At 35.5% G+C, this 7,687-nt stretch overlaps 1 pseudogene; it reads right to left on the minus strand.

Annotated features, from left to right (window-relative positions):
• Positions 1–3,057: 3,057 nt before the first annotated feature.
• Positions 3,058–5,634, minus strand: LOC149550574 (cullin-1-like; annotated as a pseudogene).
• Between the last annotated feature and the right edge of the window lie 2,053 nt (positions 5,635–7,687).

Here is a 7,687-nt window from a genome sequence, read left to right on the forward strand (position 1 = left end):
GCCCCACCAACTCACCACTTTAAGTCAACTCGCCATGTCAGCTCGCCAAGCTGACTCCCCTAGTCAACTCGCCAAGCCGACAATTCAAGTACACTCACCAAGTCGACTCTTTATGTTCGCTCACCAAGTATGCCCCCTAAGTTAGCTCACCAAGTCACCCCCACCCAGTCACCTCAATGAGTTGACTCTTGAATTCAGCTCACCAAGTTGGCTCACCTAGTGGTTTTACCACCTTGCCTCTACAAGTTGGCTCGTTATGTGTGCTTGCCAAGTTGCCCCACTGAGTTGCTTCTCTAAGCCCACTCACCATGTCAGCTCACTTGTTTGGCTCACCAAGTCAACTGTTCAAGTACGCTCACTAGGTGGGCTCGCCAAGTCACCCCACCAAGTCATGTCAACAAGTCAATTTTTCAAGTATACACTCGCCAAGTTGACTTTGAGTTCGCTCATCAAGTCACCTCACTGAGTCGCCTCAATGAGTTGACTCCTTAAGTCTGCTCACCAAGTTAGCTCTCCAAGTCATCTCACCAAGTCGACTCACCATCTCGTCTCACCAAGTGGGGCTCTCTACGTAGGCTTGCTAATCTGCCCCACCAAGTCACCTCTTTAAGGCCGCTAATGTCAGCTTGCTAGGTCTATTCCCAAAGTCAACTCACCAAGTCAATTGTTCAAGTATGCTCACGAAGTCACCTCGCCAAGTTGACTCTTTAAGTTCACTCACCAAGTCCACTCGCCATGTCATCTCGTCGAGTCAGCTCACCAAGTCACCCCTCCAAGTCGCTTGAAGCAAAGAAAAATTTGGTGTCATTCAAACTTACCATATCTTAAGGGATATAGTGGCTGAAAGTGCATATTAGATTCATGGCACTGAATATGATGGTTGGAAATTGCATATCAAACCCGTGTAGGATAATATCAGTCTTTCTATTGTAGATCATACTTCATATCATACCTTAAAGTGGTCATTCACTAGTCCCAAAGTGGTCTACAGAAGCCTACAATAGCTAGCTAACATTTGGATGTGATACATGTTGATTATATGGCATTAAAACCTATGGATTGAATTGTTACAGTTTGATTTGTGACTGATAATAGGTCTGAAATCTCTCTTGTCAATCTTAGTAGTAAACAATAAACTCATATTTTGCCATATCATTTAGTTGTACATGTTTTGATTCATTGCATAGTCGTTTCCTTTAATCATTTGTAATGTGTTATCATAAACAAGCATCAAAGTGAGCTCATTCTCATGAAGAGGGAACATGAATACGAGAAATATCATTAGAACCATTTTCATTAGAGCTAATAAAACAAGCACATTAAGCTCTAAACCTTGTTTGTGTTCCTCAAGTTAAATGCTTGCAAAACCAACCTTCAATAACACCATTTTCAGGCTACATATAAATGTCCATGGCACTGTCCTCACTGTCCTTACCAGCATAATCATTTTTCAAGGGTGGAACTTACTTTTCATTTCATCCTCATGTGCACCTGCTTACAATAGGGTGAACAGTGACACAACATTCTTCAACAAAATAAAAGCCTTGGATTACACATCCAGTAGATGCTAAGTTTTAACTTTTTATTCTTTGATTGAAATTTTGCTTCAGTACCATTGTGACCTTTTCACACCTTCATAACCATTATTGCTTCATGGCACTGTCCTCACTGTCCTTACCAGCTTAATCATTTTTCATGGGTGGAACTTTTCATTTCATCCTCGTGTGCACTTGCTTGCAACAGGGTGAACAGTGACACAACATTCCTAAATAGAATAAAAGCCTTTGAGTACACATCAAGTAGATACTAAGTTTTTACTTTTTATTCTTTGATTGAAATTTTGCTTCAGTGCCATTGTGACCTTTTCACACCTTCATCCCGACGGAAATGAGGACCCTCTCTTTTGGCTTTTACAGTGTGTACTCTGTTATTTTAAGTTGTAGCTTGGCAACATTTTGAAGTCTTAGGGGCTGTCAGATGGAAATCTTGAGCAAGTCAGGGCCCTAGTGGTAGGTATTCAATTGAGATCAATTAGTTCAAATTTGATCTCAACTCAAAGGTATTTAGTTGAGAATCGAGATCAATTAGTTTAAACCTGATCTCAACTCAAAGGTAATAGTTAGGGCAAGCCCATAAAGTTGGACGAGTATCGATAAGAGTCGAGTAAAACAAATATCACTTTAGGTCTGACCAAGTTGAGTTTTTTGACACTTAGTCAAGTTTCCACATCTACTATAGATGGAGCCAGAGAGGAGCTTGATTAATGCCCTCCTCTTGAGGCTCCAAACCCAAATTCCTCACAATTTCCTTAGTCTTGATACAACAACCATACACTTGCAAATTTTGAACAATGTTATGTGTTCGAGCATCGTCATTGTTAGTATTCACTTAGCAAAAAACGTCCCTCTATTCAAAAATTCATTTCCTATAAAGAGTGAATAGAGAAAGAAACAGTGGGTGTCTAATGAACAAACATAGTGATGCTCTTAAACAATGTTGTATGGTAAATTTCAAAATGATATCTAGGATGTGACCAAGCCTCCTTCATGATGCTCCAGATTTTTCTATTCGAATATTGCCAATTTTTTAAATGCAAGGTAAATACCATTCAATCAACTTTGATTACTATATTATCCATATTAAAAGCTTTGATCATTTGGAGGACAAGAAGTAGAGCTTCAACACCTATTTGTCTGGGATGAAGTACTTTTGTTGCTTCTATCAACAATTTAACACCTTATCAGAAGAACCACAAATGACATAGCCAATACAATATTCCAAGTCTCCTCTAAAATGTTCTTGATTTCTTTAACACCAAGTGACTACCATTGGCATTGATCACCTTTTGTTACCATATTATCCATATTACAACTATACTACTCTAAAATGACATCTAATCAATACAAATTCAGAGCCAGTACTTTAAAATGAAGTTAAATCAGTCTAGGAGTAAATGCTAGTACTTTAAAATGAAGTTAAATCAGTCTAGGAGTTAGAGTAGCAACACCCTAGAAAAAGATTCATGAGAAAACATATTAGCATTGATCTTTAGCTAACTCATAATTTATTGATTAGAATTGCATAACGTCTATCTTTATCCACATCCTCAATTACCTTTTTTTTCTCATCCACTGATGGGAGTGGAATCTACAATCAGGTAGAAACCAATTCCCATGTGATCTACACATGCATTAATTTTTGTTAAAAATAGACAGACAAAATAGTATACAATTTGTTATATCAGAGTTCATACCTTGATTCTCCTCATCTTATTAGTGAATTTTGAATTGCCTTCGAAGACATTTGTTTATGCCACAATTTTTGTATTTGGCTCTTTATTGAGAATTTTATGTTTCACACATGAAAGAGAATGTAGCAATCTAACAATATCTTCATCGGTCAAATTCAATTGAGTCTTCACTTCTGAGTAACTTAGCCTTTCGGATGCATTGAATAGCAAGAATGCTGATACCTACGTCTCATAACCATAGAGTAAGTTACACAAGGAAAAATAAGTGAATTCCAGATATATCAAGGAAACTGACACTGATAAATGTGATGTATTCACTTTGCATATTTATGGTTTCTATAACACATCAATTTTAGTTTTCCTTTAAACAGATAGCATAAGTAGAAAATGAATCAAATTATCAATGTATGGTCATAAATAATTAATGACATTAACCATTGCTTTAGCTTATCCTACCCAACTAATTCTTAACCAGAAACTGGAAGAAGAAATTCCCAATAATGATCAGTAGAAAATGACCTATAATGCCATTTTATATGAATCAAGGAATCTAACTATCAGCCAGTTTTCAACCAAAAAGGCAATTACCTAGTAAGTAGTAACAACAAGTTTCATAGGCTTAGGGTAAAACTTCCCATTAATATTACAAGTACCCAGAGATTATATCCATGTAAGCTTTCTATGCTTTGTCTTTGTCTGATAGAATTGCTTGAACACCTCTACGCATCTTACTTGCATTAAGTAGCAAAGGTCAAAATGTTAAACTGCTTCAGAAATTGGCAAATTTAAAAGGTATATTGTATACAAAATGGGCATACCATTTTGGTTGGCAGGTTAAGATCAAATGATTTGTAACTCGGCCAAAACCCAATTGTTAAAACTATCATAGTCAAGTCTATGCCAGAATGTGCTTGAGAATTTTCATTAAGATAATTGTCAAAATGCCCTTGGTTCTCCTTTGCTAATGTTAAATCTATGACCTACATACAAGCACACAGATTTTTACATAATTTGCAATTAGATTAACTTCATTGATAAGAATCAAAGTGAATTTTTTATTAATGTATGATGTAGCATACCATTCCCTCCATTTTAGAAGTAAACTGACCACCACACTGTTGCTTCAACTTTGTCAATATGCTTCTTTCATGATCATCATTTTCACTTTTATCAAACAAAAGTCTCTGTGCAAGCTTCTTCCTACAATTTCAACAAATATTAATTATATATCACAACACATAACAAGACAAAGTCCTAAATTTTAAAATAGCATTATATGGATGAAGATTGTCATTCACATCATGAATTCCAAATGTGTAAAGTTGCATAGTTGCACACAAAGACAACCTAAAAAGACTCTCTGTGTATGGTTTGCATTAATAAATATTCACATATACATAGAGATTAATGCATACACAATAAGCTCAGCTATCCCAAACTATCTATCAGAGTATGACATATGAATTCAATGTCTTCCATCCATGAAGGACTATCAATAGAGACATGTTACTAAAAGAAAGAAAATAACACACTATTTTGCAAATATTGATTTGTTCAAAAGAGAATAGCAATACATGTACTTATAAAAGAGGCACACTCATACAACCACAAGCCAACCCACATATTGGCCACACTATTTGACAAGAACCAATAATTAGCAAAACATTTACTAGTTCACTAACAAAACATAGTAATATACCCATTGGAAAGTTGATTAGTTTCTACACAATATAGTGTGTAATACTGATCAATAAAATGTTTGTATTTTGAAACTTTGCCAGATTAAACTTAAAGATTTTTTTAAAATTGTTATTTGACCTACCAATTCTCTTATTTGTCAAATTGTGGACCTAAAATAAGCTAGCTTAGCTATGATACAATTACTATCATAATGAGCATAGAAGTGAAAACGAATTAGGGCCATTATTTCCTACCTGTTGAAGATTGTTCTTGTTTCTTGGCTTGTTCATAGGCAGCCTTAAAATGAATTAGGACCATTATTAGCTATATGCGTTATAAAAGTTACAAAAAAGGATAATAGTGCAAACTTTATATTACCTTAGCTTCAGATCGGCGATGTTGCCTATCATGTTCTTTCTTTCTATCATCCCTTTCCTTGCATAGTCATTCATATTTCTTGTGATGCTCTTCAATTTTAAGTGCATTTGGTTCAACCTGTGTGTACATATCAAATGATTATCATCCACCATCTCTAAATGTTTGTTATTATGCATATAGATTGTTCATTACCTTAACTAAAACAATTGCAAATGCCTTGTTACCTTCTTTAAAACAACTACAATTTCCTCACCATAATCAAGACTTGATGCCAGATGCAGATCCTTGGCAGCTTCTTCCCAGTTACCAAGCATTGCTCTTGCCATTCCTCATGCTTTATGGCCTTTGGTAGAGTCTGGGTTAATCTATACTTGATAATTCCAAACAATAGTCATTTAAATTTTTTTAAAGCAATTAAAACTAGACTAGTACAAAAAGAAATTGAACCATATATTAAGAATATGGAGTATGTAACCTGGACATGCAAAAATAAAAAAATGTATCATATTCTAATAAACAAAACTCTACTGTTATAAACATTGGATTAGATTGTTTGAAGTAATAAAGGTGAACCAGCTAAATAATGGGCTGATAAAACATGCTTTATTGCTAGTAAGAAGCATTGAAAACTATATTAATGGTATGTTAGCCTGCACACCCAGATTCTGGGTCAGTTCAACCATGGAGATTCCTAGGGTCCTGTCAAATGGGTCATACCAGACAACCCTTCTATTCTACAAACCTCAATGGGTGGTCCACATTGATTGTCCAAGCAATTGCCTCCTCAGGGAATCGACATAGCAGATGCCTATGTACCAACTTTTGGTGCCTTCTACATTAAAGAAACCTATTTTGAAGATATTGGCTAAAACCTTTGTTTGGTTGCCTTCCAGGATTTCTTCCACATCTATGGCATTTTCTGCCACTTTGGTGGTGTTGGTTTAAGCAGCCTTGTGCAAAAGCAGTGTAAAAATCACAACACACACATTCGACACTACCCCAATTTTTGAGGTTATTACACTAAAGCAACCAAAGTGTGTCTTGTATTGCCACTAGGCATAACTATGAAAATTAGTTACTCTGTGAAATTTGAGATGCTTTTAGCTTGGTAGATTACATGACCTTTTCACAGATTGATTACCTTGACAATAAATTAGTTTTTTCAATGTTAATTATGTAAAAGTTATGAATGTTGGTCTGTCTCTAATGTCAAATGGACCTTCATTTTGGCCCATATCTTCTTGTTCTTCTGCTTCTTGCTCCTGCTCCTACAGATCCCAAGCTATGGGAGGGCGGCCTTGATTCTGGAGATATGACAGGATTAGCTGATCCATTCTTTCCCTAAATTCACTTGCCAAAATAGTTGACACACTTCGCTTGCAAACAAATGATGTCAATCATGGTGCCGTGAAGACTTGGTTTGCTATGAATAGCTACAAGGGAGAAACAACAAAAGTGCAAAATGCAGATGAATTTACTTGGCACAATGCATCATATGCTCTACTATAAAGCAACTACAAGATGTGCAAACACATAGCTATTAGCTATTTCTCTAGATATGATCATAAGAAGTTTTCAAGATGTAGAACATTGTTATTATAAACTTGAAGCACTTATAAGGAAAAGGGACAGAAAAAAAAAGACGACAAAGAATCATTATCAAATTGGGAAGTCATTATTCAAAATTTATGAATAAAAGGGAATAACAATGTACAAGATATTATACAAGTGAATTCAAAAGCTTTATAAGAGTCTAGCAATCATGACCATGATACATCGCAAGGATAATCTCTAATAAATGCTACCCACAGTCGGTTTCAAGCCAGAGAATTTAGGAAAGAATAGGGATTGTTTGAAATTACTCGGTGAACAATCAATAGGAGATCAATGGAAAGAAAAAACATGTTGAAAGAAAGATACCCACATTCATCTCCATGTATGCACCCAAATGAACTGGTTAATGGAATTTGGTGAGGTCTCTGCATACAAGGTACATTGAACTAAAAGCTTGAGACAATTGACTAAGCGTCGATGACTAGGAAATCATAGTTGGAAAGGTTCACCACAATCTATTGCAAGTCAATAGAGAAGATTGATCTTTTTTTATCAAAGGACAAATATGTATGAAAACCTAGAACCATACTTTTTTTTGAGCCTCTATTAAGCATGCATATCAAACATATATTTATGCATACCAAAAATGAACAAGGTATGTTACTACCTGCAGTTGACAATAATTTTTGATATGATCCTGATCGTTGATTTATTGTGTTGACCTAGTCTTATAAGCATTGATACTTAGGAAAATAATTTCCTTGACACCTTGTCACATTGTGGTCTTCCTCAACTTATACGGATAATGTCTCCAGGAAGATAGAC

This window comes from Cupressus sempervirens, chromosome 7 (assembly GCF_028749045.1).
Source record: "Cupressus sempervirens isolate cs-2001-9-10 chromosome 7, ASM2874904v1, whole genome shotgun sequence".
Lineage (NCBI taxonomy): Eukaryota > Viridiplantae > Streptophyta > Pinopsida > Cupressales > Cupressaceae > Cupressus > Cupressus sempervirens.